Consider the following 27,868-nt stretch of genomic DNA (forward strand, 5'->3'; position numbering starts at 1 on the left):
TGTCTCTACAGTGGATTAAATGCCTCTGCCAGACACATCATTTCCACAAGCTCCAGTAAGACCACACAAGGCAAGTCCTGGGAGGTCAAGACGATGGCTGATGAAGATAAAATCACTCCCAGGAGAAAGACATATCAGAACGAAAGTGTATTCCCCTAGTTGGCCACCTCCTCCTGTGACACATTTGTCTACTGACAGGCCCTCTTTCTTCTCCAGAACTCCAGGGAAGACGGTCCACATGGCGTGGGGTCTGACCACAGCTTCCAAACACTACAGTCTCACTCTGAGAGCCTGGGATGGAGATACACATCCAGTTCTACTTTTTTGCTACAGGAAAACACAGCCCAGCAACAGACACACTGAATTACTGGGACAGCAAGAGAGAAAAATCAGGAAATAAAGGGAGGAAGAGGAATTGGTGGGGAGGGAAAAAAGGGAAATAAAGTAAACTGAGCAATTATGTCTCTGGCTTCATATATGCCATGCAGCTTAACTACCGCCACGACCTTGTCAAGTGTTACTGTCCTTCTTTTACAGAAGGGTTGACCAGAGCTTAGAAAAGTTTAGCTACAGGACCAAGAGTTTTGACTCCACCTCGAGAACTCTTTCTGCAAGATCATGGCAAGGTCTACAAGACCATGGACCTGGACCAGTGACGCAAACTAGTCCATTAGTGCACTGGTGTGTGTCTGAGAAATAGCTCTACTGTTGCATGTCACTGGTACATGGAATGAAATCACAAACAGGCTGGTGAGCCCTACCTAAATCTGTGAGATGTCAGGCTACAGGGGTGGATGATGCTGGAAGGAATCAGGGAGGAGCTTGGGCTCTGGAGTCCAACTGCCCAAGGCTGATTTCTGACTCCATCACTCACTGGCTCAGTGACTCTGGGAAGTCACTTGTCTTCTCTAAACTCCACCTTCCTTATCTCTACAATGGGCATAATAGTAGTACTTGCCTCTGGGTACAAGTGGGTGCTTAGCCCAGAGCCTGGTACACAGTACATATTTTTGAATTATTAAGTTAAATTCTTTTGTGATTAAACTTCCCCAGTTGTGTTCAAACCAACGGCAGGAAAGGATCACAGAACAAATGAGCCTTAAATAAGCTTAAGACAACGGCCAAGACTTCCTATTCCCTGGTACGTGGTGGGGCAGCCAGGAAGCACGTTCCACTAACCACCAAAGAAAGCAGAGACTCTGACCATGATCTCTCCACCCACAGTAACACAAGAGATGAAACTCAGTCTGAATGGTCTGTTCAGATTCCCCGTCCAGTGAGTAACTGAGTCTAAATACCATAAAGAAAGCACTTATGAGGAGCAAATGTCTACAGCCGCCATCAACAAAAAGCAACACTCAACAGCCCTAAGCCAATCAAGAGCCAAGAGCAAATGGGGACCCCCTCTGAGAAAATTGGCCTTGGCGAGGAGGCAAATGGTGGGTCTAAATTTTACATTTCTCATACACTTTTGAGGGGGAGCTTGTAAAAAGTGTTCTTTTTTTATACCTTTTTCCTCTTCACAATTCAGCAAAGAGTACCAGGTTCCAGGACACCAGCCTCCCTCAGACTGAAACCCGGCAGGACCCCGCAGAGCCTTCCTGGGTACAAGTCCTACTGTGTCCCCGGATTCCCGTTTGGCTTTTGAGCTCAATGAGCAGACTCAAGCAGTTAATGATCAGAACGGCAGAGTCACCAGAATCTTCGCTCCTCCTGAAGGGATACTGACAACTGTCTGACACGTATCTATGAGTCGTTCTACAGCAACTGAGACACCCACCCAGTGGAGGATGGGACTCCACACTGACACAAGCACGCAGACCCCAGACTGGCTGGAACTAGAAGGCTGATGATTAAGTTTCCTGAAACCTCATCACCAACCAATCAGAAGAATGTCCACAAGCTAATCGCGCACCCTCACCCCTAATGTTGCCTTCAAAAACCCTTGCCTGAAGGTCACTGGAGAGGTTGGGTCTTCTGCGCATGAGCTGCCCAGTCTCCTTGCTTGACCCCCTGTAAATAAATGTTGTACTTTCCTTCATCACAACCCAGTGTTCATAGACTGGATTCCCTGTGCAGCAGGTGAGCAGATCAGACTTTGGTTTAGGAACAAGATTTCTATCTGTGCTGGCCGGTGCAAATATGGTTTTAACACCACGTTATTACAGCGTGTTTTAGTACTCAGTTTGATGTCTTACACAGAGCAAGCACTCAGTAAATCCTGTGGACCTGACTAACAGTAATATTTTATTTTCTAAAAACAATGACAATCTGCAATACCAACACACCTTTCTCACAGGGAGATACAAGGAATAGTTATTTTTTAGGATACTTACAGAAATGCAGAAAAGACAAGGAAAGGAGGAGGATGGGGAGAGGCGTAGGACGAAGAAGAAAAGGAGAAGGAAGAAAGAAGATGAGAGAGGAAGAAGAGAATTGTTTTTTAAACATGTGAAGAAGAAACAAAGACTACTAAAGGCAAGATGGTAGAAACAGATACAACAGGCTCTTTGATCAAGACCTAAGCTAAGAAGGCTTACCTGGAAGTGGTCCAGCCCTACACGCTGCGGAATACTGCCCAGAAGATCTCACAGGGCTACATGCCGTCACCATTACAGATGACCTCTAGGAACGATCTGAAGAAATCATCTCTTCCAGATCCAGAGACGGCCCCCTTTAAAATTATGTATTTTGGGACCTAAGGAGAGGGTCGGAAAATTTTTGCTTTTTCCTTTATTCCTTTCCTTACTCTTCCGTTTATTGTAATGATCAAGAACTAATTTTGTGTTAAAAAAAAACAACTAAAATGTTATATTTAAAAAGTAATTTAAAATTCTCTGCCTTCAAGGCTAGAAGAGATCTTGAAAGTGATTCATTTCAGTGGCCACATTTATTGAGGGGGAAACTGGGGGCTTAAGAGAGACCGAGCTGGGGCGAGGAGAACACCCAGGAGATCCTTACATAGTAACCTGCCCTTAAACTGGTTCCCGGCCAGTTTACATATCAGAGTCCACGGTATATCAAATCACTGTTTTGAGATAAGGCCTGAAATTTCCTGTTTTGGCTGAATGTAAAACCTAAAATTATAAAGCAGAGATGCTGTGGGCTGTGTCGAAGCCAGTTTTATAGCAGGAAACCACTGTCTTCTGTGGATTTCTTTGATAGAAATGGCTTTTTTTGGCATTTTCACTTTTTTCTTCCCGACGGAAAAAGATGTTATTCTGGAGGGACTGAATGATACTACGTCTTGACACAGAAAAGTTATTTATACATAAATTACAGTAACTTTAGCCATGTTAACGAGGCTGTCATCCTCTTGTGTGATTTACTGCAATTGTGTAATAGAAAAGCTTCATTTCCTTGACACCTGGGTGGTAATGGGACTGATAATTCCATGCTGCAAATGTTTTCTCCTCTCTCTGACTGGGGGTGTGTAAAAATCTAGAGTGCACTTTTAGGTCAGAGTAATTCTGATACCAGTCCCCAGGGCCCAGAGTGACAGCACACACGTACGTGCACACGTGTACACACACACACACACACACACACACGCAGCTACATCCATTACCCAGGAAACCCAGCTAGGCCTCCTCTTTCTCTTTCTTTAAGAGATGTGTAATTCTCAGGATAGAGGCCTGCCACTTAGTTTTTGGAATGACAATATATACATAGCAAAATAGCATGACAAAGCAGAGAAAAGTCTAAAATGACAGAATTAAAGTTACAAATGACACTTAACAAAAAAAAATTTAGGTTTCTGTCTAAATAATATTGTTTAAGAAAAAACTATTTCAGAGTGTAATGGCTAAAAGGGAGCACAAATAATTCAAGAACACCTATCAAAATCAATTCCTTCTCTCGGGACATTACCAAGATAGCAGTATCAGTAATAGCGTTGATGGGAAGGAAATTAAAGAAGAGAAAAGGATTTTCATGAGCTACCACATTGTAAAAGCATCTTTCCTAAGTAGCTGCCTACTGTTAACATCATTTTTTATCTTCATCCTAATACTCTCAGGAAAATCTAAAAACCTACTTATGCTTCTTTAATATCTTCCTTGTTAAGATGATTTCATACAATTCTCACCCCAAATTTTTGAGGTGGATGATCTAATACTTATTCAACAGAGCTAATGGGATAGCCTCAAGACTCAAAGCTCTCCTTGGACCTGGCATGATGAACGTATCTGCACCTCCTCCTGAGCGTGTAATACTGACATCCCTTCTGTCTGCCCAGTAGAATGATCCCTTGCAGGAAGAAAAGAGAGAACAGGAGACGAGGGTGTGCCTGGACAAGCAATCATACATTCCACCCCAAAGGTACCTGCCTGGTGTATCTGCATTGTGTGCACAGCATCAAAATCCCCTCGCTTCTCCTCTCTCACTCGCTGCCCCTCGCTGACTTAGCAGGTACTGAGTGCCCACCAGGTGCTCGGAGCCCCTGCACTGCTTGGTGAGCGCACTGTGAGGGCCTGGCAGCAAGGATCCTGCCCTTGTGAACGTTAGCGTTGGGGACCCGGAGCCCTTTCCAGGAAGGCTACTGAAGCCACCAGTGAACACTGCGATCCACCAAAAACAACTTCCTTTCTGAGCATCAAAGCCTCCTGTGATGCAGCTTTTAAACAGCATGAGGTGGTGGAACAAAAGAGGCATTACTACACCGAACGTGGAGCTGGTATTTCCTATTTCTCAGCCATGTTAACTTAGGATTGATATTATACTCAACCTTCTAAAATTTCACAGCATGTTCCTTCATTCAACGGTCGTGAGCACCTGCCCTGCATCAGGCATGATTCCAGGTCCTGTAAGTAACACGGGAACACTACGGGTTCCTGCCTCAAAGATGCTCCACCTATCCTCGCCTAGAACTATGGCCCAATAGACACAGAATGACTTCGCTGCACAGACACAAGGCCTGTGCCAGTCTCCAGCGACAGCTCCATCAATTCCTCCCTTCTCTGAATGCGTACACTACTTTTCCCTTCCAGAAGTGAAGTCTATTTCCCCTCCTCTTGAATCCGGGTGGCCTTGCGATTTGCTTTAACCAGCAGAATTACAGCAAATGTGACCCTTTCTGTTTTGAGTGGGGCCCTTAGGTGGCCTGGCACCTCTGCTTCTGCTCTCTGGGAACCTGCCTCTCAGGATCCAGCTACCATGCTATAAGGAAGTCCAAGTTCTCCTGCTGGAGAGAAAGGCTGCATGGATGGAGGTGAACCAAGGTGTCCTAGCTGAGCTACCAGCTGAACATGGCCACGTGAGTGACCCCAGTGGACACCACTGAAGTGGATGAACAAGCCAGTCAATGCACAGGATTCTGAGAAGTTACAAACTGTGGTTTTAAGCAGCTGCGTTTACTGGGGCATCTTATAATTCGTGTGAACAATCACTGACATGACGCATTAGGCGCATGGTAGTAGAACATGACAATAACAGCCATCCAAAAATCTTGAGGAAAAAAAAAAGCTATAAGTTGCTGAATTCAAAACAGCTACTTCTACTGTGGGGAAGACCCTTGTTTTTGTCCTGCATAAGCTTAGAGAACTGAGACTGCAACTCCATAGGAAAATAATAAAATGTAAGAACTTCTCTTTACTTTCATGCTTGTTAAAGTGAAAATTAAGATGACACCTGACCTTTAAAGAAATAACCACTTACTATGTAGTTCAAGTCCAAATTCCAAATCATGTTAAAATGACTGACTTGAAGTCACTTGGAAGGTCAGCTAATATGACAGCTTATAAACAATGAATGTAGGTTTTACATATTTACTACGTGTCTAGACGTGTTTTTAAATTCTGGTTTATTTTTCTCAGATTCATGTGAGGCCAGATCACACCACATAACGCTGTAACGCTGACCATCGATTTGGTGAGGGGGAAGAGTGGGAGGAGAAGGAAATGGGAATGTGTGAAGGGGAGAGAGAGAACAGAAGAGGCGAAAAAAATCAACTTTTTACGTTTTGACTGTATCAGTGAAATTTTAACAGCAAAATTATTCACCAGTTAGTAACACATTCCTCAATCCTAGTCGAGTGCGTTCTCTCCCTGCCGTGTCTCCCAAGCATGGGCCACCTTCTCGCTTGGCAAGGAAAACACGATGGAAAAGAACCATACACGACCTCCCGGGAAGCAGTGCTTCCCTACGCGTTGTTGCAGTGGGTGTTTCCGGCTGCTGTCATGCACTCCAAATGCCCTTCCTTTACTTCAGTCACTCCTTCCAAATGCCTGGGGAATCAGGGTCTGCATTATCATCTTAGGGGCTACTTGAGGGAGGAGGAACAGACCTGGGGCTATTAAGATACCTCATCCATAGCTGTCCTGGGGTAACAGGAGTGGCTGGTGCAGAACAGAGCCCCGCTTGCCTCTCCGAAGGATTAAGCGAGACCCCGCCACTAGCAGGGCTCTACAGGCACCCCCCACCCCAAAACACAAAAGATGTACAATTTGGAACAAACCTGTATCTTCAAATATGTAAAACTGGGGATCGCAGCAACGGTAAAGGTCATCCTCTAACATGTTACATCCAAGAAGGTGATTTCTATTTTCCTTTCCCTGTTCAGAAAATGCACTTACAGCTTAGGAAGTTAACATCCAGGCAGGGCTGCATTTCCCGATGGTAACGGTGACTAAAGGCTTCAGGCAACGCTCAGGCCCCAGCAACTCCTCTGGCCAGCGTCACCCACAAGGCAGCAGCTACTCAGAAAGTCTCACTGCTTCACAGTGAGTGCAAACAGGTCTCTGATCTGAAGACTCTGCTGTTCCTTACAGACACCACTCATTAAGTCTTGTGAGGCAGCTCACCGAGACACATAAAGGGACGTCCCAGTCACGAAGGGCGAAAACAGCTGCCAGTTCACACACGTGACAGGGTACCAACAACTTCACCAGAGGACGTCACCCGGACGCCACCTGCAAGTGTCTCGTCTGGGTGCTCTCCCCCAAGCATCACTCCCTCGTTGGCAAAATGAGAATAACAACTCCCATGCAGCCAACTTCGTGGGGTTAGAGTGACGATCACATGAAAGAAGAGATATAAAAGTGCTGAGTAAACTGATGTTTGGACAAATAAAAGGCATTATTTCCATGATCTAAACCAAACCTAGATGTGAGACTGCCATCTCCAAGCACTGAGCCCTAGACGGGAAGCCTCTCCTCCGAACAGCTTGGGCCTGATTTACCCAAATGCCAATTCCACTTCTGAGTCTCTGATCACATTCCTGTAGGGCACCGCAGAACATGACGAAGGGAAAGCAACACAAGAGTCGGAGCACACAGACACAGCAGACAGCCTTGATCGTAATGTTCGCATATATTCAACATTCCAAAAAGTTTTTTCATCTGCCTGGAAAACATTCACAACAGAAGAAATTGAACTACAAGCCCACACTCCGTATGGGATTATCTCGCTTTATTCAGATTTCTTTCCTTTCCTTTCCTTTCCTTTCCTTTCCTTTCCTTTCCTTTCCTTTCCTTTCCTTTCCTTTCCTTTCCTTTCCTTTTCTTCTTCTCTTCTCTTCTCTTCTCTTCTCTTCTCTTCTCTTCTCTTCTCTTCTCTTCTCTTCTCTTCTCTTCTCTTCTCTTTTCCTTTTTCCTTTTTCCTTTTCCCTTTTTCCTTTTTCCTAACCCCAGTTACAGAAACTGCAGCTTCAAAAAGTTTCACTTAAATCCCTGGAAGAACTGCAAACATTCAGTTGTCAATTGGATTTGCTGCAGGAGGACATAATCCATTTGGGTGCAAAGGCAACAACTCCTGGAAGGAGACAGGTCTTCTGGAAACCACCGCAGGCTACCTGAGCCACACAGCCCTCAGCACCTCCGCCCCCTACGCTCCTTCCTGCAATTCCCGAGTTCTCCCTTCCTAAAGAAAGGAGATGCTGACATCCATTTGAAGAGGCCAGTTGATTTCTAAGAGCAATTAACAGCAATTAAAAGCACAGAGGGGCACGTGGCTGGGTTGCTAGAGTTGGCTGGCAGTCGAGTTCTAGTTTCATTTAGGAACTTTTGCTAAGTAGCTTTCTATGAGCATGAAAGTTACGGTGGACATCTACCTCTTTGGCTGCCCAATAACTGGTCCCCTTTCCTATGACGGAGGAATTCTCTGCCAATCAGAGGCAGCATTCAGGATCCAGTGGTGGCACCGCCCAGCACCCAGTGTATCTGGGCTGCTTCTGAGAAGGTCCCAGTGAAGCTTCCAACGAGTATCCCCAGCCTAGTCCTAGCCACCCTATTAACGTTGTGAACTGTCCAATACTCCTCAGTAATTTCTTCTTCTGGTGAGCTCACCTCGACTCAGTTTCTACAGTTTGCTGCAAAGAATCTTCACTAAACTTATCACAGGATAAAGAGGTAACATTTTTCAATGCTAATGCTAGTTGGGGCTTTGGATCATCGGTAAGTTTAATTGACTTAGAGAAGCAACAGAGAGTATAAGGATGTCCCCCTTCTCTACACCCTCCCCCAAGTATGACTGGGAATAAAAGTCTACTCAGTTAGTAACTGGGGCCCAGAGCGCCCTGCCGAGGGTGATTCTGATGCTGCATCTCGGGGACTCACAGGGAATGAACTTATCAGTCAATCAGTGGTAGGGGCCACGTAAGAGGAAGAAGGAAAACGCAGGGATATGCACTCACCACCACTGATGTACTGGAAAGGACTCCCAGGTGGGGCCTTAGAGCAGCTAGCTAAACAGTCCCAGCCCTGCCTGACTTGCACTCAGGAGGCTCTGGGATCAAAGGAGCTGGCGTTGCACGAGAGCTGTTAGAAACACAGGATGTTAGATTCTGCCTTAACTCTACTGAATCACAACCTGCATTTTAAGAAATACCTAGGTGATTCATACAGCCTGATGCAAGAACAATTCTCTTCTCTATTTCTACTGTATTGGTGACATACTTACTGAACACCCTCCCTGTGCATGGCACTGGGCTAGAGCTATTAGAATACACACAAGGAACTGGCTGATCTGATCTATATGGTTCACATACAATTAAGACATTTGCTTTACTTGTATGTCATCTGTTACCCCCTAGATTAGTACCCTAGGCATGGAGGTGGCAGTGGGTCGGTATCTTTGGCTGCTATAAAAAACCAATGTAAAAAATGCTAAATGAGTGGAACCCCTTTAGGCCGTATTGTTAACTGAAGCTAAAAGGAAATTATCTGTTTATGCCTTTATGCAACATCTTTCCAAATCTTCTGAGCACAAAGACAATCAGCAGCTGCCAGTAATTACGGTGCCATGTGGGTACTACTGACCTCACACTGGCCTCCATGGTTACATCGGGTGTTTCAGAGAGAAGTAATTATCACTACAGGCCAAAGCACATAGAGTAAGGAGGAAATCCAGAGAAGCACTGTCATCTGCACAACAGGCCGAGAGGGAAGAGGGGCGAGGGGAAAACGGAAAATCTGGTCCGCTGTGGGTCAGGAGGACACAAAACCTAACCCAAGCCTGAGGAAGATCAGGCAGAATCAACATCTCTTTATTCTGCATACTGGTGTCTACTGGTTCAAAGGGGGTTTTATATCATAGATAGGCATCATTAATAGAGCATATAATGGCTCTTGAAATGTATCCAATTTTTGATACGTGATGGGCTCATTAAAGGATGCCTACAACTCTGCAACCCACTTCAATAAACTCAAAAGCAGGGATTCTGTTACTTTTTGACTCAAATGATTTTCATTATGAATGTAGAGACATGTTTTCATGGAGGAAAATATCTCAAAAGATTTGCAATCCTTTAGGTGAGAAGGGACTATGGCAATGCCATCCCAATGCTGCAGTGGATAACTTGAGGCTAGAAATGGAACTGCTTTAGAAACATTTTCTAAATACGATGTCACCCCACACCCCACCCCCTAAGCTGTATTCTGTGGCCTTCCTCACATGACAGGAAAGGGCTGTAAGAGCTATGAGGGCAGGAGCTACGTTTGTCTCTCCGTCATTCTTTTCACAGCATTTAATAAAGCGCTTGGCACCTAAGTGTTGAAAGAATGAATAGATCAATGAACAATAACAACAACAAAAAACCCAAAAACAAACCAAAATAACCAGCCACAACTTATCAGTGCAGGGGGAGGCCTGGTGGCATATTTCAGAACTGGAGCAGAAGTCTGAAAAGTATCTTTTCTCAAACAGACAAATCCTAACCTCACAGCCTCTTCCAGTTACAAAAAGCACGTGACTCTAGGTCTATGAGACTATCTGTCGTTGCTTAAAAACAAGACGTCGCTTTCATCCCCAGTGTCCTACAACAGCCGTGTCACATGTTGTCTCTTTGAGCCTCTTCATTTCAAAGTTAGGGAAACTGAGACCCAGAGGGTTAATCAAGCTGCCTCAGGTCTAAGTCAAGACCACAGAAGAGCCTGGACTAGACCCCAGGCAGGCTGCTCCCGGTTCCATCTCCTTTGCACTCCAGCACGCTGACACTCACTCTATGGGGCAACTGTGAGCCTCTTCCCTAGAACACAGTCTATAACCTCAGCACGATCCCAATGCAACTGTCACGGCACACTTAATCTTGCTCTTTAGATCGCTTGGGTGGTAGAACTCCTTTATATTTAAAGAATTTTAGAAAGATCCAAAACCACTGCTTTCCAACTTGTGACCCTAGGGACCAGGACCCACGTGAATTCTTTGGAAGACAGACCAGGGAAAACCCCGCATAGGGCCTCCACGTCAATGCTCACCTAACTGACTGCTCTTCAGACAAGTTTCCCCTACTTTCTTGTACACGGTATGCCAGGTCGTCATTCAGGCTTCATCACATGCAGAGTCACAGCTAGGTGCAGGGATGGAAGGGGGGGGGGTGCCTAAGACTTGAATCCATAGAAAGTCATTAATTGCCAAAATTACCAAGTAAATTCAAACACCTAAGTGCATTAGCTCATGAATACAACTGCCTTCTAAAAAAACTGGGGTAGGAGGAAGGGGGTGGTCACTGAAGCCGAGGAGACAATATAGGAGGTCAAACAGAATGACGAAAAGCAAGAGCGTGGACAGTTCAACTCCATCAGTTTAGAAGACCAACAGAAATGCTTCTAGAAGAGGCATTACCTATAAACATCTTTATTTACCTTCTGCTTGGATGGCTTTCTAAATTTTCCTAGAGTCCAGGTTATCGAAAATAACTGCACTGCTGATGTCTCTTAGTTAAAGAACTGCCAAAAATTCTAGAAGAAAACGAGCAACTAAAGCCCTGAACATCATAATGTATTTCATCAATCTCACCTCAGAGGCCTTATCAACACTCAAAAGTCCACCGGTTTATACGTGCAATTTGTAACTCCCTCAATGAGCCCTCTTTTGGATTCTCTGCCACGTTTGGGATATGTAATAACGAGAGACATAACACACATTTACAGTATCGCACAGAATAAATGCAGAGTTACGAATGCGGCAAGCCTGTAAATTTCATTCGCTGATTGCCTCAGCTCTACCTCATCCGGCTACCAACTTTCACGGAGTGCCAACTAGCAACAAAAACACTGATTTGTGTTGCATCCAAAGGGTATCAAACAAAATCAAAACAAACGCTTCTCACTGTTTTAGGGCCCTTCCCCTTTCCACGGCATAGGCTCGGTTCTAAGTCCGAGCAGTTCACCAAGCTGTCTGTCTTAATTCCCACACACACCATTTTAAATGTTACTCTGACGTCTTTAAACTGGAGTTTTAAAACCCATTTCCCTGGAAGAAGTGGTCTCTGGGGGAAAAAAAAAAATCAGAATTTCTTCTTACAAGTAAACATTTCCTTCACTGCATTCAGCAAAGAGTTTCATGCCAGTTATCCGGCTGGGGGAAGTCATAAATTCAGTAAACTGTAATGCCTGTCTCAGGGGCTTTACACTCTCATAAGAGAAGATGGGCAGAGGGAGTTGTGTCATTTAAAATAATAATTATAGCAATAAGAACAAAAATAATTCATACATTGTGAAACAGCAGCATATCCACTTAATCTGCTTACAGAATAGAAAGACACTTCTGTCTTTCCACCAGATTCATTCGCAGGGTGGTCTGGCTTCAGGAGTATGTGGCCCAGGCTCTCGATGCAGAACCCTGGTGCTCTCAGAAGGGTCGCAAGCTCGGCTTAATGCTCTGCTGTGCCTCAAAAGTCTTAACAATTTTAGAACTAGGAGCCTACGTTTTCCTTTTGTGCTGGACGCTGTAAATTATGTAGTTGGTCCTGCTTGCAGGCTAAGACCTGCAAACGTTCGTCTCTCTGGCCTATCAACAGCTCCCTCTCCTAGTAACTGCCACGGTCAAAGCCGAGAGGCAGCAGAGGGCGTGTTATTTGTCCAGCGGAGCCTTGGGTTGAGAAGGCAACTTCCTCCTTGTTGAATGGCTTGATAGGAATGATGTTGCTGCTCGTAGCTGAGCGGGCCCACCCCTTATCATAAACGTCCTCGACCTTTGGAGCTGACGGAGAACACCTAGGACAATGGCCTCATTTCGAAGGTGAAGACCAGACATTTGGGTGATTCACCGAAGAACGGTTCGTTCCAGGAAGATGGGATAAAACCAAGGCCACTGCCCTTTCAACTATTCTAAGTTCGATTTGATGACAACTGCTGGACTCTCTGGCACACTGTCGGTGGGTAGTCAATATCTGGTGGAACTCACGTATGTATGTATGCATGTGTTCATGAATGAGCAAACCAAAAAGGCAACAGAGTAAATTATATCTCAGGAGACACAGAATCTTAAAATTCTAAAGTTTTCTCTACATAAACTTTCTTGAAAATCTTCAGATTTTTTTTTAAACTTTTAAATTTTTAATTTTTTTTCTCTTTTCAAGGAAGGAATGCCTCTCTGGAAAAGTAACGAACAAGGATGGCAAAATAATCAGGATGATCATAAGAGCAAGAAAACTTGTTTAGAACATGACAATCGAGGAGGGCAGAGAGACCTCACTGGCAACTGGCTCAGATCCCACATCCAACAGAATTTCACAAGTCTTCCCTCCTGGTAACCCTCAAGTATGTGAGACCTCAGGCCAAGGCCTGAGCATCTGTCAGACATGACAAGAGATGCCTATGCTCAGAGCCTGCAGGGCTTGACACATCGGTTGGTATTTCAAAAACAAAAAGATTAAACCAGTGCATTACAAAGGAGGGATATTTTTTAAGAGAAAAGTAAAAGTGAGACCATTTCTTCTATAGAGCAAGCACTTGTGACATGGGCTAAAATGCGCATGTAAGGCTGAGGACTTTGAGTTACGCTCCCACTAAAATAACCCAAAGGCCCAAGGCCAATCAAAAACTGAAATGACTGAGCCCCAGGTGGATTAAAGAAACTTCCTGAATCCTTTCCATCCTTGGCTTCATCAATGGGGGTCCTCTGGGACATCTACACCTTGAAAGTCACTGGGAGAAGGAAATGAGTTCATACACATGCAGTGTGTGGTATACAGTAAGTGCTCAATATGTGCTGTTTATGAGTTAAGCCTGACCAAGCAGTGTTTTGTATCATAGTACCTGAGATGCTGAGCTGAAGAGAGAGCTCCCTCAAAGACGGTGAAGAAACAGACATATACTTGAGACACCAGACACAAGCTCAAAAAAGACGGTCTACAGGCAGGTGACCTAAAACTAAGAGGAGCCACTTCCCTCGGTCGCTCCAAACAGCACCGACTCCATGCTATGCAATGTGGACGACACAGGGGACACGATGACAGACCATACACATGGTCCACCGATTCTCACACTCACAGACTAGCCAGTAATGCCGTCAATGGACATGGAGTGGGAGCTCCGTATTTGCTGAATGAATGAAATGATGAAAAAGAAAGACCAAAACTAGAAAAAGAAAAGGAAAGAAAAATAAAAAACTCTAGGCAAGCTCAATAGATTTTTCTGGTTAGATCCATGGCAGATTCCCCAGAACTGCTCCTAACAGGGTGATGGGGGTGAGGTTGAAGCAAGTGTATCAGAGATGAAGGTCTTTCCAGTGATTCGTAACTGCAAAGCTTACACAGCCATATTGACATGCTTCTCTCAAGATGGGTCTCTGGCTGTAGCTCTGTGTTCGACAGGAGGGTGCAAAGCTGGCCAAATGGATGATCTTGTCATTCACTGAGAAGTGCGAGACTGCCTGTCAGTCACTGTCATTCCCACCAGTGAGCCAATCAACATCTTTCTTGAAATGCTCACACATCAAGAGGAAGAGAGCAAGCACCAAGCAAAAGGAGAGGGGACCTCGAGTGACAACTGCCACTTCGCTCCAGGTTCTGAAGACATATTTAAGCAACTGAATGCAAATGAATTCTTTTAACCATATATTCAGAAGGGTTAGAACATTTATCCACGCCATCAAGGTGTTGAAGACATCTCTGTTTGGAAAACTGATAGACTTACTCTTGAATATCCCACATCTGATCCACCTCCCACCAAAACTTCTTTCCAAAAATGGATTAGGGCTTGAGGACATGGGAGAGGAGAAGAGAATGTGATGGCAAAATGTCTATCGAGTTTTAAATATATATGTCTATATTTATATAAGCAACATGACAAGTTGACAAAGTCTTCTCCAACAGCCAAGCGGATTGCTATAGGGGTACATTTCCTGGGTAGACTGAGATATTAGGAATTGGTAAATCTTTATAGCTACACTGATCCTCTTTAAAGCTACATTTATAATATATGGGGTGTGTGCATGTGTGTGTGTAAGGGAGGGAGGGAAGAGGGGGAGGAGAGAAGGGTAGGATGGAGGGAGGGAAAATTCAAATACCTAGGAGTGGTTATTAGCTAGATATTAAGACCACTGTTCGACCGAGTTCATCTATCTTTCAGAATCTGAAAATAAAAAGGCATGGAGATAAGTATTTTCTAAAGATAACTATTTTCAAAAATATGCTTCCAAAGGGCCTGTCCCCAGATATACTAATAAAGAACGGCTTCTCACTGCAAAATCCTATTCCTTTGTCAGACCTCTTCCTTTACCAATAACCAGATTCACCTCTCAAGGTTCCTTTGGGGGCTAAAGACAGACTCCCAAAGCTTTGCATTCATCCCATCTGGGTCCTAAATTTTGGACCACTTGAAATACTCTGTAGCTAGCTTGTAACCTGGAGCAGTGGATCTCAAACTTAAGTTAACATGGATCACATTTGAAGAAGGAAAGGTCTACATGGAAAATGTGTTAAGTAAACGCATTCACTTAAATTACTTTTATTGAAATGTGAGTCCTTGGGCACAAACACAAAATTTTAAAAACCAAAGGAACTTTAAATTATTTTCATTTGAAACCGGATTGTTTTGCTAAAACCCACTGACCCATGTTGAGTTTTAGAGCAGAAAAACACAGCTCCTGGCGGGTTCTGTATTTAATGGGGGGGGGGGGTGTTTGTTGTTGTTGTTCTGTTTTGGGGGGCTTTAACTTCCTTTTCCATTAAGCAGGTTGAACAAAAAGTGATTAAGAACTTCAAAGTTTTGTTCACATGCTAAGGATAATCAGACTTCAGCTTCTCCAAATGTAGACCAGGGAGCAATCCCTCCGTGCTGATTTTACCAAGCAGTCACTTGGGTAAATCTGAAAAGATGTTTTGTTCAAATGAAGATAAGGCTAGTTCTGAGGCATTGAAAGCCGCATTAAATGGTATCTAATCCAATTACTGAGTCTGGGAGCAGACTGCATGAACTTGGCAAGCTGACAGGTGAAAAGGGGACCCCTACCTGCAACATACACGTGGTCCTGCCTGCCCAGATCAAACTGCACAAAACCAGCATAAACAGTAATGGAATCCACAGCTTTGCTCAGGCTTGGAGCATCATGATGACCCAGAAAAAGCTTTCAGGGCTGTTCTTAGATTATGATCACAATGAAAACACAAAATAAAGGAACTTGGATTCATATCCGAGGACACTCAAAATTCAGTATGTGAGGCCCAGAGCTGGAAGCAACGGCACAAAAGCCCAGAGAGGTTGAGGAACTTGCTCAAGGACACTCAGCAGGGATACAAAATTAATACTCCTAACACTCTTTCCCTTGCTCAATCGACTCCAGCCACACTGGTCTTCCTGCTGTTTCTGGAACACGACTCTCATCTGCCTCGGAGCCTTTACACTGGCTAGTCTCCCTCAGTGGTATGTTCCTCCTCAACCTTCACAAGACCGGCACCATTCTATACTCATTTTCCACCTTGAAAGTCCTCTTCAGAGAGGCCTCCTGGTCTTGGTCCAGTCACTTGCTAGCACATCATAAAAACACTTTAATTCTCTGCGTAGCCGTAGTCACTCGGGGACATTTTAATCAAGCATCGGCTAGCTTGTTTATACTCCGTCTACAGACCAAGAGAGCTGGGTCCTTCTTGGTCTTATTTGCACTGGTGTCCCATGTGCCTAGACAGGGTTGGCCTGTTATAACTAATCAATAAACACTTGTTAAATGAACAAATAAGGGAAGAAAAGCATGGGGCATGGAAAGAAGAGAGCATTTCTGCTTTTATTCAGCTGTCCACAATCCGCATTCTGAAAGTGTCATATCACACTTTCCTTCTTGTTTTGTTTTCAGTGAACAAGTCCAGACTCCCACTCACAGGCTTGGAGAGTAGGGGGTCCCCACCACCTGGCCGAGTTCCACCTGGAGCTGCCCTCTTCCCCACACCACGGACCCACCCCACCCTGGCTGCAGCTCCCAGGACCTGTGCCACCACCCCACCAGCCAAACTTGCTCTCCCGCCGCCGATTCTGGACAAAGGTTGTCTTTCCCATCAGAACCGCCTGTGCCTTCTCTGACATGCATTGCTTCGACACAATGTTCTGCAAGCCCTTCAGTGTGGAACACACCTGTCCATGATCAGAGCCCACATCTCCCTCCCCCACACGGGAGGAGCAGGTCGTGGAGAGCTCGTTTTGTTCTCCTCCATCTGTTTCCCCAGAGCGCTCACTGTCTTAAATGAAAGAAAAGCTCTTTTACTTGCCTTCAGGAAGAGCGAGGACGAAGGGGTCCAGGGAGGCAGAGGAACAGGGCAGGAGGGAGCTGGCTTTGTAAGAGAGGAGGGAGGCAGCACGCCCCAGGCCTCTAGTAAGGAGAGATGGGAGAGCCAGGAGAGCCAGGGGAGCCGGGGGAGTCGGCCCAGGCATGGCAAGAGGTCCCCAGGGCTTCCACAGGGCCGGGGACGCGGTTTTCCATTAAGCTTCAGTGCAGAAGCTCTGGAGGCAGTGCCCGGTGGGGAAGTTTCCTCCGAGGAACGTCACACTCCATTTCCCTCTTTTCTCATCTCGATGACCCTCTTTGCTCTCCTCTATCTCTTCAAAGGGCTCAGGCCTTTCAGCTTCTGGCTGCAGAATGAAAGCTGGGACACAGTGACTTCCCGGGGACTCAGCCAGCTGGGTGCTCAGAAAACCCAGGGCTATTCCCGACCTCCGGTCTCTCCCTCCACAGATAAAAGGATACAAACCGGCATCAAGCACTGAGGGACAGGACAGCAGTCTGTGAGTTTCTACTTCCTTTATTATTAATTTTTAAAGCGCAGGAACTTTTCCTTCACAACAATGTTAACAGGCAAGATGTAAATCTGATGAGAAGCAGAGGCTGGGAGTCCCCAGGCCACTGCGGTCCTTCCTCCCTGAATTGATCCCAGACGTGCATCTAACCTGGAGATTCTTCAGGCCTCAGCAGAACACAGCTTTGAGAGCGCCGTTAGGGAGAAAGGATGGGAGCTTAGTTACAAAACAGATCTGGGCTTGAAAATCCACTCTGCTGCTTACTAGACTCCAGTTGCCTCAATTTCTTCATCTCTAAAAGGAAGACCCGCAAACTTCCTAGGACTGTGGTGAGAAGTCAATGCAGGTGAGCGCTAGGAGGCCTATGACCCACCTGTGGTGGCTCTCAGGCAACCACACAGCAGTGGGAGGGGCACGGAGCCAGCACCGTCACTGCCACCGTGAGGGCCCCTCATTTCCACTCACCCCTTGTTTCATCTCTCAGACCCAGGTCTTTTTCCTGCACGAAAGCCTGCTCAGTCACCTCTCACTCTTACAACCTCGAGGCATCCAAACTCTATTGTCTTGAGTATCCCAATCCAAATATATATATTTCTGTAACCCACAGCTTTTTAAGTTAATTTTATTTTTATTGTTTAGGCCCCTGTCATAGCCTCTTAACACAGAAGACCACAGGTACAGGGAGAAGTTGGGCTGTTGAAACACTAGGTTCCAACTCTAAGGGCAAGTATTTAATATTTAATGAAACCCAACCTCTATGGTACAATGCTATGTTCAAAGCTCCCTGTTTCTGGTTTACGTAAGAACATCAGGCAGATGGGAGTCAATGAAGCTGCTTTTATAAATTCTTGCCTTAGTCAACAGAAGGGCTAAGGAGAAAGCAGGGTTGCTCCTCCAACTCAGTGAATCACCCCACAAAACCTCTGCATTTGGAAAACTGGGCTCCCATGTTTGCTCAGTAGAATGGTGGTCTGGCTCAGCAACCTGACTCCACCGAGAGCTCTGCAAAAAAACCCCAAATAGGTGGCTGGTTGGTGAGGGGAGGGGATTACCTTCAGGGCTGAAATTTCCCTGAATGGCTTCTGGCTGAGTGAGGGTGGGAGCCTGTCCTTCACCAATGCCTCGGAAGGAGTATGGATCCATAATCTCCAAATCCCATGTTATGGATGCCAAATGGATCGACTTGGGGTTCCTCACATCCCAGGCACCCCGTTAGTCTAATAAACCACCACCGGTCAGGAAGAAACTCCAGTGGGGAAATAAACTTCCATTTGGTCAAAATTGACCAAATCTGGAGAAAAACCAAGCTCACCACAAAAAAAGTCAACCTGGAACCCTGACAGCATGAACCTGGTCCTTTACAAACCAAACACCACAGCCAGACACCCCGCCTAGAACTGCCTGCCTTGTCACCTCTTTTCATGTGAGGTAGTAAATTCTCTTTAATTGTTTAAACTACCTGGAAGTGGACAGTCTCTTGCGTGTGGCACAAAGCGGTCCGATACACTCACTGACCGGGCGCCTCCCACACAGGAGACCAATAACCAGGTCCATGACCACCATCTTCCCCCACCTCCTCCTCCGCGCCCTCCCCCGTGACAGCTCCCTCCACCCAACATCCCTCCAGAAACACTCCATCTAGCTAACTCAAGAACCCTTTTTTAAAATTTATGCTTGTTTGGCACTTTTTCCCAGAGCGGCTGTGTGTGTTTAATATGATTAACAGCTTTAGTCATTAAAGAGTGCTTTCTTTAAGAGGATTGCACGCGATTACCCTGAGGGTCTCGTCTGAAATCACCACCCAGACGATGCGGACACCTCCAAGGTGATGGAAGTTCATCGTGATGTAACAACTTCACTCCATCCTTGATACAGTTGACGACACAACCCATAAAAATATTCTTCCTAAATGAATCAAATCATTAAAATGTCAGCTTCCACGCAGACACTCCGTGGCACTCAGGCCCCTGGCCCAGACTCAATGCAAATGGAATCTTGCTGAATCGTCCTGATTTATGAAGTCTGGGTTTCTTCACTCTGCCCCCTCCCTCCCTGTTGCTCAGCTCAGCCAGCCTGAATGCAGTCGTCCCAGCGAGCGAATCCACTGGCTGGGGACCAGGAGCCACGACACAAAGCGAGCTCTTGTCAAGCGGTTCCTCATTAGCCGTTCCCACACAATAAAGGCTATAAGGTTTTCCCCTGTACTCAATGGGCTTCAGAGCAACCTCCCATTTGTTTAAAATCTGAGGCTGGGGCAAAAAATAACTCTTGAGCACTTTGTGCCAGAGTGAGCACTGGATTGAGACAGGGAGGGAGGGAGAGAGAGAAAGACAGGGAGAGGCGAACACACGTTGGCTTGTGGTCTATGGTTTATTAACAGAGCCTGATTATGACAATTGCTTCCCGGGGCTCAGTAATCAGCCTCGTATTTTCAAGGCCCTCTGCCGGAGTACTGCTTCCCTGAGTCACAGACTGCCTGAATACTCTGAAACAACACGATCAAAGCAAACAGCTTGTCTTGTGGTCCTTGCCTTGTGGGCCGACAGCATCAGACTCCTCCAGAGGAAACATCTCCCTTGCCCAGGCCGACCCAAACCCAAGGCCTCACGTCTGCACACTCCCTCAGCGGACAGCCACTGTGATTTCTAGACTGCGGAGCAGTGCAACCTGGTAGCCTGCAGCGACCTGGGGCTACTTAAATTTAAACTGATTAAAATTCAACGAAATTAACAATTCAGTTTCTTTGCCAAACTAGCCACTTTCGAGCGCTCAGTGGCCCCACCTGACTCGCACTGGCTGGTGCCCTGGACAGTGGAGATTTCAGTACGCTGATCTCTGAAAACCCCCTCCTTGTTCAAGGGGGTACCCTCATAATTCTTTTTTATTTTGCAATAAAATAAATTTGGACCCATTGCCTAACAGCATCCTTTAACATAAATGAATGTTAACACAAAAAGGTAATTCAAGATGCACAGATCAAAGAGATGTGGGAAATACTTACTGAGGACTCACCACCTGCAGGGAAGGCACTGGACCTCGCCGATTTTACAGCTTCAGCTCCCTCAGAAACCCACTAAGTATTCATCAGTACATCCTACATCCAGGCCACATGTTAATTCCCAAATAAAGTATCCCCTCATTCTTTTTTTCAGCCTGTTTCTTCCCCACCGGAAGCCTCTCTTGCCTGTGAAATCTCAAGGCCTCACTGACATGGCACCTATTCTAGGGGCCCTTCCATAGGAACTGGCCCATCAAGAGTAATATCCACAATAATATCGAACATTTACCAGTTCTTCCAGGCTCCCTCTTCACATGGATCAGCTTATTTAATCCTCACAAACTACCCTGGGAGGTGGGTACTATTCTTCCTCCCCTTTGACGGGTGAAAAAGTGAAGCCAAGGAAAATAAACTACTTGCCCAAAGTCCCACAGGTAAGGAATAAGGGAGCTGGGATGTGACCTCAGGGCCCTGGAACTTGAGACTAAATCCTCCGCCAGCACCCTGAACGCCTCCTTCTTTGTGGTGCACAGCCCAGGGTCCCTTTGATTACTGCAAGCTAAGGACATGCCTGTCTCAGTCCCATCTCCTCCCCTGGGTTGCAACTTCCTCAAATGCAGAGACCACCGCTCATGCATTTCCCCCTACCCAGCACACAGCAAACAGAACGCAAGGAAGAGAAGACCGTGGCGTAAGTGAATGACTGGATGAATGTTCCCATTTGCCTCCCGGGTTACGAACGCAACATTCAGAATCGAGTTCTAGAATGAACTACGAAGCAGCAGCCCTTTCCAATCGCCAGACACGGTTCTCGGGTCTGCCAGAGCTGTCTCAGCTGTCCTCTGGGCAATTCTCACGGCTGTACCAAGAAGCCATGACATCAGTGACACAAGGCAGGATTTACCAACGGCCAGGTTCTGAGGGGCAGCCAGAGTGTCATCCAAGACGTGATGCTCAGTTCAACTTCATCCCCTTTGGGGCCCGGCTCCATGCAGGGAGCAGATGACAGTATGCTTCCTGCCTGCGCTGGCTAGGGAGATGAAGCAGGGTGACATTCGGGGGCGTGGGTTGGGGTGGGGAGGTGAAAAAAATTAGCCCAGAAAAAAACCTTACATCGGGTTGTAAAATCTCAATGGCAATGGCATCCTGGGGAGAAAAGACTAGCGAGCTAGGCTAGCATTCCCGGGAGGGAACCCCTCACCCCCTAAATTGGGAAGGCTTGGGGGAACATTCCCTCAGGGTCAAAGCACTAGGCAGCCTGGAAAAATGTTCTAGCTCATTTCAATCCAAGTGGCCTTTACTAAACAGCTACAGAGCGACAGTCCTGGGGTCTGGAGAGTAGCCTTTTAAAGATGAATTAAAACACGCTGTGCCTTCCAGAAGAAACTCATTAGTCTAGCAGGGAGCCCCACAGTAAGCCAACGCACAGCGGTGTGAGCTGGACCTTGCAAAGGCCTATCATGAGGCATAAAGAAAAAGCAGAGATGGCAGATTATGTCGTTAATTCAGAATGAGGACTCCAGGGCAGGGAACGCTTAACATAGGTAGAATCTGTCTGGGTCTTGAAGGATCGGCAGGAGTCTGACTGGCAGGTACGCTGGAAGCTTCCGGTGGCCTGACCAGATTCCCTTTACTTGGCCAGTACAGTCATCCCTGCGCTGGGAATACTGGCTGCCAGTATTTCCAGAGAACTGCCCTGGTAGTGGGGGCTACAAGTGGTCACCTCCACCGGAAATGCCAGGATGGCTACCTCCCCCACCCGAGGGCAGCCTGCAGCCAATGACTGATTGATCCCGGGAGCTGAAGTCCCGCCTTCTAGCCTCAAGGTGGGATGCTTGGTGGGGCCAGTCCCGTGCAGAGCTCCCCCGGCTGAAGTCTGACTGCAGGGAACTCACGTCTGTCTTTGCACAGCTTCTTGCCTGCCCTTTCCTGCTTCTTTCACGCCTTCGCTGGTTTCTGTGACGAATCCTCCCTCCGTTAGTATCACCTGCAGAAGACTCTCCACTGCAGGCCCTGCCTCCACCCATGACAGTAAGTAGGGGAGCAGAAACCAAGCGAGAGAGACTGTCCAGTGGTGCAGGCAGGGATGTGGACATCTGGTGATTCAGGTGGTGCACAGGTAAATATCAAATGCCATGTACCTGCATTTTTATTATGCAGGATGCAAAGTCACTGGAAAGTTTTAGAGCAGGAGGGGGAAATCGGTGCCTAACTCACAAAATTTGAATTCTGAGGTTCGGCTACTATTACCCAAGGGAGGGAGAAAAGACCCTGGGCTGGGCTCATCATTCAGAACAACCAGTGGTCTGAGCAAACTCCAGGAAAGAAGGCTGGACCTAGGGTAGCGGCAATGGGACCTGGTAACAGGTTGGAATCATAATGGGGAGGGAGGGAGCAGCTGCGAAAACAGCAACACGCCATGCAAGCTGGTCGCTACGGCGGCAGTAAACTGAGGCCCTACCACACACAGCGCAGAATGAGCTGATGGTAAACGAACCTTTTTTCAGCCCACACCCCACAAAGGCCTCCTAAGAGAGCTGGCACAGAAGGGCTCTGCTCTAATCCATTCCACACCCTCGTACCAAATCCTCCGCTATCCCAGAATGGGTCCTTTGGAAAGCCTCACACACCAAACCCACTGTCCCTTTTCTTCAGGGGCCCCCTCATTTTATAATGGAAACCCAAGGTGAAAATCATAGCTCTAAGCCGCACACCGTCCGACTGGTGACACAGGTGAGAACTGTCAAAGCGGCTGAGAGTCTCAGCCCCTCCCCGGGTGTCACCCGCACGGTCAGTGCCACCACTACCACACCCACCATCTCTGCCTGCCACTGACCCTGCCCCACCCTGTGCTCGCCCTACAGTCCCAATGCCACACGCCACACGTTCAATGCTTATCATCATCCTGTTCCCGAACGGGACAGCCAAGGCTCACTCTGCTATTCTACCAGTCAGGACACAAACAGCAGCAAGCTGTTTCCACAGCCTGTGATCCTGCCGCCACCTCATGCTGCCTCCTTCTCCCCATTAATGTCCAAAACTATCAGATTTAACCTGGGGGATGCACTGACCCATTAAACCCCAATTTCCCACTGCTTTACACTCAGCTCCGGGTTCACTCCCTTTATTAAGTCATCTTTACCCCAGTGAATCACACTGTCCTCTTCATCCTCCCTGGATGCTCGTGCAGCACCTGCACACTTGAGATATTTATCTACCCCCAGTCTCCTGGGTCTCTTCCCTATGAGACTATAATGGGACAGGGCAGCCTCGGCCCCGCCTTTTACATCCCCAGAGCCTAGCCCGGGGCTGGTATGAGTAATGATAGGAAACTGTCTACACTCAAAAATTGACCAAGCTCTGCTGATACAACAAAATCTACATTCGATAAAGTCAGATGGCCTGGGGTCTACTCCTAGCTCTGGGCATGCAGCGTTCAAGTGATTCTGGGAAAATATGGAGCATCTGGAGATCATTAGAACATGAATTCACTGGGTTAGAAACTCTCCAGTAGGGGAGAGGGTACAGCTTAGTACGCATGAGGTCCTGGGTTCAGTCCCCGGTACCTCCATTAAATAAATAAACCAAATGACCTCCAACTTCCCTCCAACCTGCCCACCCCCGCAAAAAAAAATTTTTTTTAAGTGAAGTAGGAGGTCTTTTATGGAGAAATAGCCAAAAGTGAATTGGGAGGTCTATAAAAAAATAGCTCTGTTTATTATAATCACAGCACCAATTACAGCACACTGCAAACTACCAAATGACCAACAGTAAGTTCCTCAGTAAGTTACAGTCCATCTAGGCCAAGGAATACTCCACAGTCACATACAGGGAAAAGAAAAAGGTTATAGACGTATATTTAATAGAATGGAAAACTGCCTACTGTAGAACATTGGGTAAAAGAAGTTAGGAAGGATATTCCTGCAAACAAAAGGATGCTCACAGGGCACACACACCACAATCCACAGGAACAGGTGAGGGGTGGCCGGAGGGGTGATTTTTATTTTTACCGCTAATATTTATTACGTGTACAACAATGTATTTTGTTTCTAACTTGCCATGTGAAATATCTTCCCATGTGCCAGGAAGTGGGTAGCTAGGGTACCATCTCCCCATCTACTTGGATGGTCAGCCGGTACTTCAGGCCTCGTGTTCCTAGTGTCACCGCTGCTCTGGCTGCAGGATAACCTATACTGAGGCCCCGGCAGGTCCCTGCTGCAAACCTCACCAAGCTGTCTGGCCTTCCCCTGCTGTCTGTCCCCTAGGTGACTCTCTCTTATCTCTTGGCTGCTCAGTTCCAATTGCATTTCTCAGAAACTCCCTTCATCTCTGAACGAGGAATATAAGGGAGATGTAATGGATATAAGGGAGATCAGGGGTGTGCGTTGGTTTTTATTAGTTAAACCTTCCCCCAATTCTACCTTTAACTACAGGAAAGGGAATGAGTATGGGGTGTAGAATGCCCCCAGGGCGGTAGGTTGTCCTGAAACTGGGTTATTTTGAACCATTCTCTTTCTACTCTTTACAGCGATTGATTTGGTATTTCTTTCCCATTCGATGAATGTGAAGAAATGAAAATTCATGAGATGACAGCTTTGCCCTGCTACAACTATGGTGCATCTAAGACTCTTCTTAGAAATGATACACACCACAGGTTTAAAGACAGAACCGCTCCATGACTTTTGAGCTGGAAAAATTCAGACCATGGTTGGAATGCCTCCCAAGAAAGAACATACACGTTCCAAGAACAGGCAATGTTGATTACTGCTGCTATTTCTATTTTTAAGGCTACTCCCCCAAATTCAAAGTACAACAATTATTACTGATTTTTTAATGACAGCAACAACAAAGATAGCAATGTTATTGTCCCCACTTGACTAATGAGAAAACTGAGGATTGGAGAAGTCAAGTAACAATGATCGTGTAGTTAGCAAGTTGGCAAAGTGAGAAACTGACCCTTAGTCTGAGATTTGCAAATGAAAAAAAAAACATGAAAACGAATATCTGTATCTTTATGCATGACTGGGACATTGCGCTGTACACCAGAAATTGACACACTGTAACTGACAGTACTTCAATTAAAAAAGAAAAAAAAGAAAAGAAAGAAATTGACCCTCTAGGTCCCAACCCTGTACATCACTTTCCTCAAACAAATCAGCAGCCCTATCTCTGTGAGCTCATTTGAGCACTTAGATACACTGGAGATTTTCCCAAGCTGGACTCCAGGACTTCCCCTCGGAGGCCATTTAGACAGAGGGGGCCAAGTTTAATAGATCTGGGGGACCCCATCCTCCTCTTTTAGGTGCTGGACTTTCCCCTAAGAGTCTAGCGTCACAGAGTATTTGACACGTGTTGGTCAAGTGTAAGATTCCCATGTCACGCTTGAGGAGACGGCACTCGAATATTAAAAAGTGTGACTGGGGTTTAGCAGGAGTCCGTTTTAATCTGGAGTTGTGTATGAGGCACTTTTGACACACCTCTCTTTCTTTCCCCTTCGGCATCGAAGCCCAAGTAACGTTTTCTGTACTTGACTTCAATGCTCCGAGCAAGGACCAGCAGAAGGGAACGCGGAACACTAGAACACAGGAAAGAGGAACATAAACGCAATGCCGTGCTTAATCCCAGCACCCGCTGCACCCTCCGGGGCCTGGGCCTGAAGCCGGTCGCACAGGAGGAAGGTGGAGACAGGTCAGGGCCTGCAGAGACAGCCAGGGATGTGAACCGCCCACAGGAGCCGGCACAGAACCAGGGATCACAAGGGAGGCAGACGAAAAGCTTCGTCAACAAAAAGAGCCGAGCCTTGGCATGAGGGCCAGGAGTGGGCCCAAGCTTGTCAAGGCAAACAGGCATCGATCCAGGGGAGGCTGGGAGGCCGACAGCTTTTTAATGATTAACGTCTTGTGCTCCCATGTGGACTTCACCATCGACCCTTCTGCCACCTGGCACTGTCCTGGGGGAGTTTCCACCATCCTCTTCGGGGAAAGTGAAACTTATATTGGGGAATAAAAAAGAATCACCTTCTGACCCCTCCTTAGAATGCTTCCTTCTTCCTTCTTCCTTCTTCCACACTGCTTCACGAGCCTTCACAGAGGACAGCCTGGATGACTTGGAAGCTGATTTCAAGACATTATGGGACGTGTTTTTGAGCCATAGATGGGCTACCTGAGCCAAGGACTGTTATAAAGGAACCACCTAAGCTTTAAGCAGAGATCTGTTCTGTCTTGTTTAAAGAGGCCACAGTAAGTGATTAATTCCACTTAGGATTTGAGGGAGAGGAAAAGGCAGACACGAGTATACACAGATGTGCTTAATGCACAAAAACTAGGAAAGAAGCCATTCTGAGGGGTAGATACACTTGCCCATAAGGGATAAAATGTTCTGCATCCAGTGGCCTAGAGATCTAGCAGCCAGTTCAGGGTTTAAACACATAAGTTATACTTGATACCTACCCAGGGTCCCCCTGTCCTTTCAGTGTCTCCTGAGATAATGTTTATATGCCAAATACACAACTGCATCTTATAATTGTCAGCAATCCACTACTATGACTTAAACTCAGTCACCTCTATTTAGAAGGGAATGTCTATCTCTTGAGTGCTGGCACATGTTCTGAGATTTTCTGGAAGGTGATGACACATTCACCACAAACCACCCCACGGTGCTCTCTGGATCCCCCACAGAGCAGACAGCGTTAGGTTCACAGGCAGTTCCTGTCCTGATCGCTAACTTGAACCACCCTTTGCCTGCTGGGTGAGAGGCACGGCCCAAGGAACAGCTGTGATCAGCAGAGAGGGAGTGAGTGGCCTCACTCTTCAGGAGCTCAAAGTCCACGTGGGGGTACATGGTGAACCAGCAGGAGCAAGAACCCAACCCCTACTGGAAGCGTTGAAAACAGAGGGTAAGTAATCTGAGTACTTAGCCTCCACTGTGCTGGGCAGGCAGAAATTATCTTAGTTTCACTTCGGAGGTCAACCGAAGTCCCATTCCTCCCTCCCTGAGCCTCTCATCTGAAGAAGACTTTTCCCAGCCACCATCCATAGAACGAGCAACTGGAGACGATTTTTCTGTCCCCTGTGATGGTTGAGGGAATGCCTACATCCTCTCCTCTCTCACCCTGTAATCAATCATCCAATACTCCGAGATCTTGGGAAGGCATATGTTTTGTCATATCCCACCTGCTTCCAAAAAGGATTTAGGGTAGCTTACAATAAATGCTCATATGCTCAGGGCAATTAAAACAAAAAAAAGATATAAAAAATCCTTCTAATGCCCCTTGCCGTCCTCTCCCGCCCCCCAAAAAGAAACTGTAACACTTTATGAGAAGGCAACTGTGGTTAATCTTAAATAACAAGAGAACGAAGTCAACAAATCATTCAAGCAGCAGCTTCCAATTCCTACATTTTAGGATTATGGACTCCAGTGAGACTCT

The 27,868-nt window shown here is 46.4% G+C and overlaps 1 protein-coding gene and 1 long non-coding RNA gene across 3 annotated transcripts in view; one reads left to right on the forward strand and one right to left on the reverse strand.

The window, feature by feature from the left end:
* Positions 1-27,868, reverse strand: part of EXT1 (exostosin glycosyltransferase 1) — a 258,956-nt gene that overhangs the window by 91,491 nt on the left and 139,597 nt on the right. The window lies entirely within an intron of this gene.
* Positions 21,251-25,443, forward strand: LOC140689118 (uncharacterized). Of its 2 annotated transcripts, none has more exons than XR_012063999.1 (3): positions 21,251-21,335; positions 22,354-22,561; positions 24,971-25,443. It is a non-coding gene; the product is annotated as an uncharacterized lncRNA (long non-coding RNA). The 2 variants fall into 2 exon arrangements; XR_012064000.1 differs by having other exon boundaries at positions 22,354-22,473.

This window comes from Vicugna pacos, chromosome 25 (genome assembly GCF_048564905.1).
Source record: "Vicugna pacos chromosome 25, VicPac4, whole genome shotgun sequence".
NCBI classification, from domain to species: Eukaryota; Metazoa; Chordata; class Mammalia; order Artiodactyla; family Camelidae; genus Vicugna; species Vicugna pacos.